General features: G+C 33.5%; 1 protein-coding gene across 2 annotated transcripts in view; it reads left to right on the top strand.

The window, feature by feature from the left end:
• The first annotated feature begins 207 nt into the window (after positions 1-207).
• LOC106137677 (insulin-like growth factor-binding protein 7) overlaps positions 208-10889 on the top strand; it is a 28168-nt gene continuing 17486 nt past the window's right edge. Inside the window, exon 1 of one of the 2 annotated variants that reach the window (XM_013338550.2) lies at positions 208-338. The gene's annotated coding sequence lies outside the window, so the exon portion shown is untranslated. The remainder of the gene's footprint in view (positions 339-10889) is intronic. The other variant, XM_060946306.1, reaches the window with a different exon arrangement.

Raw genomic sequence — 10889 nt, 5'->3', positions numbered from 1 at the left:
ACCTTGGATTTTGTCAGAAACGTGAAAACACGTAGGCCGAACGAAATTTATTCGTGACGAGCGAACGTATTGCGTATGTACTGTATAATAAGCGAGAATAATGACAATTTGAATTTCGAAAGTAGGTGTATAAGTTAAGCAGCGTGACTTGCGCATTTCACACCGTACTTTTCTCTCGGGGTTGACGAAGTGATTCAGTACGCTTTTGAACGTCAAAGGGGGTGCACGTGACGCGCGAGGAAATATTTTGCACGTGAACGCACGCGATCTGTATTATATAACGTTCTGTGTTTGTTTTGTGACTCGACTTTGTCAAGGATGTATTGAATGCTGATAAGGTATGTTATTAAAATTATCATTGACTTTTTGGAAAAAATTGTTTTGTGCAAGCGATGTACTTGTTTAAATTTCCGTTTATTAGAAAATATAGATAATTTATTCATTAAAGTGTATATTCATGTCTTTAATTTAGATTAAAAAGGTTCATATAGAATATAAACGTGTAAAACTTTGTTAAATTTTCGTGGTTCCAAGATACGTCGCTAATACTCTTAGGTAAATTAGACGGATTAGAACCTTACACTCGAAACGTCTTCGAAATGCTCGCAGGAATTTCCAAGAAAAAGTAATTGGATTACAAGATGACAAAAAAATTAAAGGGAAAACGGGCACCATTGCGGTTTTCCTAATAGCTTTATTCCTTCATTCTGAAGGGATGATAAGGAAATGGGTCGGTGAATACGAAAAAACATTAAATAATACATGCTGATAATTTATATATGAAGACAAATTCATGTCTCGATGTTTCGCTTCGTTTGGAATTTCCAAAAATCTTTTTCTAGCCTTACTATCTTTATTACATTGGCTACGTCATTATACAAAATAACAGTAAAACCAAATTACGGTGAAAATTGTTTGCAAGTTACGGCCGTGCGTCAATAAACAAATATATGGAGCTAGGTTTTACCCATTCCCGTGGAAATTCCCGTAATAAATTGCTTTTGTCGACCTCGAAAACTTTTTTATGCTCATATAAATTTTATCAAAATCCAGGGGTTTGGCCGTTAAAGAGACTGACATTTCTAACATTAGTATATAGAGAAATATGTCAATTGAAAAAATATATTGAAGTATTTATATCCTTTATACGAGTACTAAACATTCACTTTGTACATATCAAACTCTGTAGAGACAGAATCGTGTATTGTATTCAAACTTTGATTGCTTTAATTCGCACAACTTCAAATACGGAGCAAAGTTATGTTTTAGGACGGTTGTTATATTTACTTTGTAAACGTACAAGGATTTTACCAAATGATATAAAAATATTATTTTTAAACTTAATTATTATACAAAAAATAAACAAGACGAGTGTAAATGGAAATGTTGGAAAGAAAAGCCGAACATATCTTGATCAAAGGCGCTATAACCTGACGAGCTTGCATGGAAATATTTATAACTGCAAGTGAAAAAGTTGGCAGATGTTTTGGCAAGTACGTAGTCATATAAATAATGTCTGATTAACCTTAGAACAGAAATGCTGGGTTTAGCTGTATAGCTTTATGATGGAATTGAGATTCAAATAGTGACAGGTTGCTAGTCCATCGCCTGAAGGAAGGATTCCAACTTTAACAGCCGTTCCCTCGATTAACTTTATCAAACTGCACAAGAAGTGAAGCAGCTGGCATACGCTGTATTTTTTCTTCGCTACCAAACAAGCATGGAAGCTGGCACTAGATGAACGTGCTTTTCATGAAAAAAAAACAACCGTCGGAAACAAATGGAATTCCAATTCTAAAGTAAATGTGATTATTTCATTAAAAATGAAATGTTAGAAGCGCCGCAAATTATTAGGGAACCGCCAAAACATATTTGAATTTCACCTCAAAAGCGGAAATTTGTTCTGAAATATTAATTTTGCGACACGAATTGAATAACTAACGAGACATTACAGAGCAATCAGTCACTGAAAAATAAAACGAAATTCATCTTCAGTTTCCGCAATAAGTTTGATTTTTTTTAATAAGTCTGCCTGATTTTGCAACTGAACCATCATCAACCATCACGACTTTACCTTAACGGGATAGACAGAGCAAATAGTCTCAAAAAAAATCTTAGTAATGAAATTAAGATTTAAACTTATGGGCGGTATCAAATACAAAAGAATAAATAAAAATACTAGCTTTAACCCGCGGCTTCGGTAGCTTATGTTAATGTACGCCGTTAATAAAAATCCCACGAGAACAATACTTTTACCCAGAAGAAAATACATATATCTAGTATAATGCCGAGGATATAGGCTAGTAATTATCCAAAAATCCAGAAGCTAATTGGTTGATACCTATTGATCAAATTAGACTTAACGATCGCATTACTATTATATAAGTCTGTAGGTATAATGCAATACGAAGGCATAGCAGTTTATATATATAATAATAGCATAAAAAGCAGTCAGGTTTTATTATATTTAAAGACCCAATTGTGCACTTGTATTACCAAAACTTTTCGATAGACGTTTTAATATGCGCCTGATTATATGCAGGACCGACGAAAGAACATGGTGATGTTGCGATTTGCATATTTTAATATTAACACGGTTCAGCACATGCTGGGTTGCCGAATTACGTGTCTGAATTGAAATATTCATTTATGTGAGATAAGAGGACTAAGGCGTAGACATACATACATACATATCATCCCGTCTATATCTTTTGTGGGATAGGCAGAGCCAACTGTCATGAAAAGACTGAAAGGCCACGTTCAGCTGTTCAGCTTAATGATAGAATTGAGATTCAAATAGTGACAGGTTGCTAGCCCATCGCCTAAAAGAAGAATCCCAAGCTTATAAGCCAATCCCTTAATCGCCTTTTACGACATCCATGGAAAAGATGTGGAGTAGTCCTATTCTTTTTTCTATTTGTGCTACGAACCACACTGTACCAAGGCGTAGAGTTTTCATCAATTAGGAAATACTCCACCATTCCCTGTCGAATCAAGTGAGTTAAGAATTATGGTAACAACAGACGCAACCAAAATTATCACCACGGCAATTTCTACAACAGTATGGTAGATTTTTCTTTATACTAGTTATAAATATGCATCAGCCATTGAAAGAGTTTCAATCCGGCACTCGGCGCCCGATGAAAGTTAAAAGAAATGAGAATATAATCTCATTTATAGACACTTTTATTAAACACCAGTAGGCCGAATCAAAAACAACATAGAAGGGCAATAACCTCGCTCATATAATATGCCTGAATGCCACGACCTTTGTCGAGCGCTCAAGGTGTGCTGATTAATTATTTGTTACTAGGCAAAGATCATATATTCATTACAGTTGATATCATGAGGCAAGCTAAGAGCAAAGCGTGTTATGCGTAAGTCAAACTTGCGCGATAATAATGCTGTATGTTTTCTTCTTGTTCCTGGCTTTACACCCTCACCTCTGTGGAAGAGGAGACTGGGCGCGCTTTTTGACCCTGACCCTGAATTGTGTGGCTCAGATTTTTACACGAAGCATCGATTTTTATACAAAGTTATCTTTGAAGCATAACCTAACCCATTTTGGATTATGGTTACACATCACGTTGCCTAAATATGTAGGTTTCCTAACGATATTTTCCCTCATCGTACTGTACAACATTTTAATGGAATTAAAATGACGGTTACTCTGATAAATTATTCTAATTTTGAGTTGGAAAACCCAATTTTTATAATTGCTTTTGTTTTGGACCTTGAGAAAGTTAAGTTTTGCTACAAATTTAAGGTCTTTTTCATAGAGACAAAGAATTTCCTACAGAAAATGTAGTAAACGTGATCGATATCGTATTTTCTTACAATTATTATTTTAGAAATATTTTTATTTTTACAGAATGTTGACGAATATTTTTTTATAAATGAATCACGAACTATTCGAGATAAATTTATTATAGTATACCTAGCTTTTATCTACCCTTTCGAGATTTTTTCCCGTAATAATATCACTCCTTTGTGCAGCGAATCGACAGGCATTGTGTGTCTATAAAGATTTCATCAGACACAAAATAAAAAATGTTTAACATTATGTTATAATTAATGCGATGTTTTATTCTGTTACCACGACAAGGTAGGCTAAGAGTTTTATGTGAAATTTTACTTCACTGTAAGAAAAATTAGACCTCACGACGTGAAGGCAACTTCGAACTCTTTATAATCTGTATATACCGTAAGTCTAGCTTGACTATTCTTTACATACCCTATCTCCACATGCCTAAGATAATTAACTAAGATATTTTAAGTCTATATTTCGTAACGTATCGTATCGTATAATAATAAAAATTATTAAACGCCGTGAAAATAAACTTTATAAACTATAAGATCTGCATTGCAAAATATTACTCTGAATAATGATGACTGAAAGATTCATTTGTTTTCGCTTAATGTTCATAATAGGGTCACCAACTATATCAGAATTCCGTTTAAAACACGCTGAAAGAGAAACTAATATAAATCAGCGATCTCATCGAAACAGTTGAGCTGGAATTGAAGTTGCAAATAAGCTGACCCTACATTCGAGTGTTTACTCACACGTAAACACGACAAAAATAGAAAATTAAAGGGCAAAGGTTACGAGTTCATTTATTACGTAGAACAAAGGAGAACATTCTATGTTTATGGTCAAAAATCGCTGTGATTTAAGACGTTTGTAGCGTACTACGTTATATGTACCTTTGTCCACGTGTGGTATACAAAGAATATAGATTAAAAGAGAGAAACCGTAATTTTTGGAACAAGGACTTCAATAGGCATATTTTTTTTCTTTAAAAAACAATGTGCTCTGTGGCTGTAAAGCCATGGCTGACAGCAACTACAATAAAATGTAAAATTTTTCAACGCTTTGAAGACAGTGACAGTTTCGAAGAAAACGTTCATCTGTATGCCTTAGTCATGGAATTGAGTTTCATATGAGTTAGTGGGCTAGTAACTCATTATATGAACTCATAATATCCTCGTCTTAAAGAAGAATCCATAGTTTAATTTACCTACAAAATCTTTTAAAGTGGGTCACGTAGAACGGCCACAATCAGGACTTGTTCCACTACTGTAGTATAATGAGACGCTAACAATCCCTGCCATATCCTGTGTTCCTATTTCCTTGGTCCCTACGATTAACCCGGCTGATTTATTATTAAACGACCCTTTATACTGACCTTTATGTGCTTAACGCACCAATTATTTAAGGTGGCGCTTTTAACTCGCCCTTCGCATACGACAGTGGAGAGAACAGCTTTCTTGGTTAATTCTCAAGAAGATTAGAACAATACTAGCTTTCGCCTGCGAGTCCACCTAGTTGAAAAGTACATTATGTCCTTTTCCTTACTCCATACTATATGTATGCAAAATGTCAAGAGATAGCATAGCTGTGAAAATGTGACAAACACACTTTTAGTTGGGATGGGAGTCGTATATGTACATATCGAAATACAAATTTAACTATCAGCGGTTTGCGTTAATTCTTAGGGCTTGAACTTAAAACTTAGAATAAGATGCACCCTCCACAGCAGTGTTTCGAAACCCGGGGTCCACCTTCCGACTTAACGACTTAGTGAACGGCGCACAGAAGTAGCTTACCTATCATAGCCTTGCCGTTGTAGGTCATAGATAAAGGTTCAATTAATTAAATTAAATAGTTATTTTGTAATCTGCATTTTTGTATAGAAAAAAAATGTACATAAAATTAATCGCCCAAAATGGGGACACGGACTAGTTATTTATAATTTGTTATTGGATGACTTCATTTCATTAAAAACTGGCACGGCGCTCTTATCTCGATATTTCATATTATTAATTAATGTTATTCGCAAGGGAATCGGAATATTACGGTACGTACAGTAAGCAATCACTGAAATTACTGAATCTTTCTGGGGTTATAGATTTTAGTATATAAATAGATTGTATCAGGAAACTGTATTATTTGCTATTTCGTGTGACGTTTCCCGCGTGTCTTTAGTACCTTAATACTGCTCTTATGAATAATGTACCTATGTAGATAGAGATAATATACCTATATATTTAAATATTAAAGTGTTATGTTGACTCTATTTAACGCCTAATCTTTTCGTGAAAATTGTACCTTCATTAGATTCATGTCAATCATGTGAGTAGCAAGAATATGTATTGTTCCGAAAAAAGAATTCGACAATATTTATATCTCTTATAAGAATCGAAATAGTATATACTCTATGAGTCTGTGATAAAACAGTACTCTTTGTAAATAAACAAAGAGTACTGTTTTATCATAGACTCATAGAGATCAGATGAAAGCTCTTGATTTGTAGACAAAAACTTCCACAGATTCCTCTCCACGGAAGATGTTATCGATTATGCTACTTCGAATAACGGATTTTAATATAAAAAAAGAATAAAAGAAAATACCCAATTTTAGATATAATGTGTACAACAGATTATCACCATTCTCCTGTGGTTAGTTCTGGCTGCGTAACCTCTACATAGAACCCCAGGGTTAGTCTGGGATCACGCTCTAGAGGTTGGGTAAGTCAGGTTTTTTTTTATCAAGCTTCACCCTCGTTTGATCTTTGCAGTATTTTCAGGGGTCCTGAGTGGATCATATGATTACAAATCCAGTTGTCTGGGTCTGCCGGTATTCACACGTTTTCCTTTACCGTAAAAGTATCGGTTAATCAAATTACATAACACACGCAATGGAATTAAAACTTGTCTCGTATGAGTATGCTTTTTTGTGGATCAGATGCTCGCAGATATATATATGTATATGAGTACAATAAATATAACAAGATAAAGGCATTAATTTGTCAACGTCAATTACAATGCAAGTTGAATGGTCAGCGTATTGTAATGGTGCCAAAGAACCGGTCGAATGGGCTTAAAGACAATTAATGGATATTAATTATGGAAAATGGTATTCTTATGCTGCACAAAGAAAATAAATGATTAATGTTGTTTTTGGGTAATAAATTATTTTGATGATTATGACGTTCTATAGAAATAAGGTCTTCTGAGTTTACCAATTTATATACTTATCGATATAAATGTTTCATTTATTCGAATCATATTTAAGTAACCTGTAAGAATGTTAATAATAAATTGCGACATTATTCTTAAGGAAGTTTAAAAAAACATATTACATTTTAGATACCTTGCAAATCATCGTAGTTAATAAAAATGATCAAGTTCAATCTGAATCAATAAAACTTTTTTAAACGAGGAACTTTTCGAAAAAAGAATATCTAACGTAAAAACAGCCTATTTTGAAACTGATTGTTTTAACTCATTGGGTCGCAGAAAGGCGCAGGCGTTAAGAACGTAACACATAAAGTATTCAAAGAGCTCATGTGCACGCCTGACAGCGAAGGCAAATCGAATTCTTTTAACATGATATGCGAAAGCAGGAATAACAGAGGAAATTCACAAAGAAATGAAAAATGTACGCGCACGGCCTTATGTAGTCTTGTGGTGAGATACATTTTTTCAGAGTATTCTTTAAACAATTGATTTTGATATTTTTTTTTCTTTTTCACCAAGAAAAAGTATGTACAAGCGGCAAATGGAAATTGTACCAAGGTGTGATTAGGATTTTTTTTACTTTTTATTACTTATTAGCAAAATGTTGTTGCAAATTTGGTTTGCGCGTCTGATTTATTTTAGGTGTCTTAGACTTGATTTTGAATCGGAATCATAAATTATTCAGGATTCTATTTCAGGGAAGGAGCTCACGCTCATTTTTTTTTGCTTTATTTTGTCTTTTGTTGTAGTAAATCTTCTTCAGGTTAAGGAGATTTTGACAAATAGTAGTAACTCTTATATTGTTCTAAGGCTCTGTAAGGATCGTAGCACGTGGAAATCCATAGTCTTTGCCTACCCCAACGACGACAAGCAGGATGGTTTGTATGAATGTATTGTTCTAGTAGGGATCGACTAAAAGTTGTATCTCTTTAACCCTAACCTAGCTCCAGGACTACAGGAACAACTCCAGGCTTCCAGCGCGATGTTGGCGAACACGTTTTGGCATTCAGAACGCAGACTCCACACTTACGCGTTTCACGAATACCAATTTTGCGTTTATTCTATTGTGTTTTAGCAAAAAAAGATGATGCTGATGATAGGCCAGCCGTTAATAAAAGTCACTTCATATTCATATAGAATCTCTTTCAATATAATGTTTCTTTGTAAATGGGATACTTATCTGTGAATATTACTTGGATTCTTATTGGATTATTCTATTATTGGATGTATGATATTATTATTAATGGTTTCTTTTATTATTTCTCTTTTCTTCTATTTTTTTATTATACCAATACAATTTTTTCAAGCCTATGGAAATTAGTGGCGCTAAGCTAAAATTATACGGTTAGAGGCTTCTACGGCTTCTATATGCATTCGTTATATTTGTATATGTTCTTTTATTTTTATATCCGTAGTTCTTTGTCTATAGCTATAGGCACAAACAAGGCTATTTATAAGTTGCTAATAGCTCTCAATGCTCCTACATTGAAACGATTTTGCAAATTGATGATATCATTTATTCGAAATAGAATTCTATTTCCAATTCATCTTTCCAATGTTATTGAGGCCTTTAATATAATTGCTTTTACAGGCAGAGAAATGATGCAATTAAGAAGGTAGCGAATATTGAGTCAAACATAAAGCTGTATTCACACTGAAATGTTACCTATCAATTATTACACACGTACTCACTTGCCGTCAATAGTCGTTTCTTTTATTTTTAGAAAATGTTTGTTGGTAGCTATTTTCTGTTTTTGGTAAAAAAAAAAATTTGAGCAACAGAATTACTTCATAAAGGGACAAACTATGTCCTTGACCCAAAAATTATAGCTAGTAGGTCCAGAAGTCAATCTTCAGCTTGTAGTTGCCTGCAGAAAAACACAATCCCCATGTTGGTTTTATTTTCATCGGTCATTTCTAGTCAATGTAGAATGTGAGCAGAGCCTTATGCCTAATAGAAAACGTTTACTTGAAATTGTGTTATAGAATTATTAACACGATGCGATTTGGTTGTACTCTAATATGGTATCTGGTTTTATTTCCATTTTTTTTTTAACTTTTTGGGACAAAAATATTTAACCAGAAACGAATAGCAATCGGGCTTGCTTAAAAAAATATTAACTCGTTCAAAAACATTAAATTATTTCTAAAATGTCTCCTTAAGTTTTATAATGAAGTAATAATACAATTAGATTTCAAGGTGCAGTGTAAAAGAGCCAAAGAAATAACTACACACCATATTTTATTTATCGGTATCAATTTATATCAATTAAGTTATATCTAAAATTTTAACCATGGACATTCTTGACACTTGTTTTAATTGCAGAGAAATTATGAGCGACCAAATTATTCTAAATGTGATAAAATAATATTTAGCCCTCGTAGAATGGCACGCGCGAAGCCATTTTTATCGCGCAAAAAACTATCACTGTTTCGCTTTTTAATATGACGTAAAAAAGTACTTTCACGCGATAATAATTGCGTCGCGCATACCACCACATTTAGATTAAGTTGCAAGTTTTGCTTTAATCTTCCGCGGTAACAGCGTTTTAATTATTGCTAGAACTAACATTTTCAATATAAATATTAGCAGCGAAGTTGGTGCGCGAGTAATTTGTCTTCAAACGAGGTTTGAACTCAAACAAATATTTCGAGCTCTATGAACTCACAAGTTAAATTAAACCTTAGTGTACTTAAAGCGATCACCTGAACTTAACTACAATTTTGCTGAGGGTAGTTGCGCTAGGAACTTTCTGTTTGACTTGACTATAGTATCTGTTTTCGACTATTTAGTTACGTGTAATTTGATTCGATTATAGTTTGAGTTATCTTTTGCGAGATTGTATTTTCCTTACAACTTTTTGATTATTTTCAAATGTTGGCACGTCATAGCACTCTGTAACCAGATTGTAAATAATACTTCATTTGGAATGAAAAGATCTATAAATAGGCTTAGATTAAGGAAAACTATTTCGATAACATCCCAATGTCTTTTTTTTATATTACTGTTTTGATGGAATTTACTTTTTCATGATATAGGCATCTACTTAATTAAATTAAAATAATTTTCGTAATTTCGACAACATTACAAAACACACATTTCAAAGAAGGACCTTACAACAATACAATGGTACTATTTCCGTTGAATTTTTAATGAAATACAATATACGCAAGCTAAATAAACGTTTGGAAGCACCAAGTCCTACAAACTCAATAGCTAAATGTAGCGTTACCCTTTTTCTATAGGCTTCGTCTAATCCGTAAAGTAAAAACATACATACATACATAAAATCACGCCTCTTTCCTGGAGGGGTAGGCAGAGACTACCTCTTTCCATTTGCCACGATCCCTGCATACTTCCTTTGCTTCATCCACATTCTATAAAGTAAAAAAACATGTGAAATGTAGTCCTATAAACTATTAAGGTCAACTTTCACTGATTACCACAGCTGATTGCATATCTCATTTGTCGACTGAAGACACAATAGTAGACTAAATGCTATGGCCATTATGCTAAATGCCACTCCGAGATAGTATCAGGCCCTGTCTTCTCCATTAGCGGACAGCAAAAGGCTGTTACCACTAACTGCTGTCTTATCTTGTAATTAATTCAAAGCCATTTACAGACGTTTTATGACTGAATATAATTAATACAATCATGGGTTCTCATTCTTGTCAATTATTTACAGACACATATCATGTTTTTAACATTAAGAGTGATTTTGCCAAAGTATGTAAAGTATTGTTTGATCTTTTTCCAAAATATGATTTTACGATGTTTTATTCACCTGCAGGATGGCTTAAATAACTTAATTAAAAGGATGATATTGAATTTAAAGTCATTCATCTTTTAATTTTTTATCTTT

This window comes from Amyelois transitella, chromosome 10 (assembly GCF_032362555.1).
Source record: "Amyelois transitella isolate CPQ chromosome 10, ilAmyTran1.1, whole genome shotgun sequence".
NCBI lineage: Eukaryota > Metazoa > Arthropoda > Insecta > Lepidoptera > Pyralidae > Amyelois > Amyelois transitella.
Note: the sequence above shows the minus strand (reverse complement) of the source record. Positions and strands in the feature narration are given on the sequence as shown.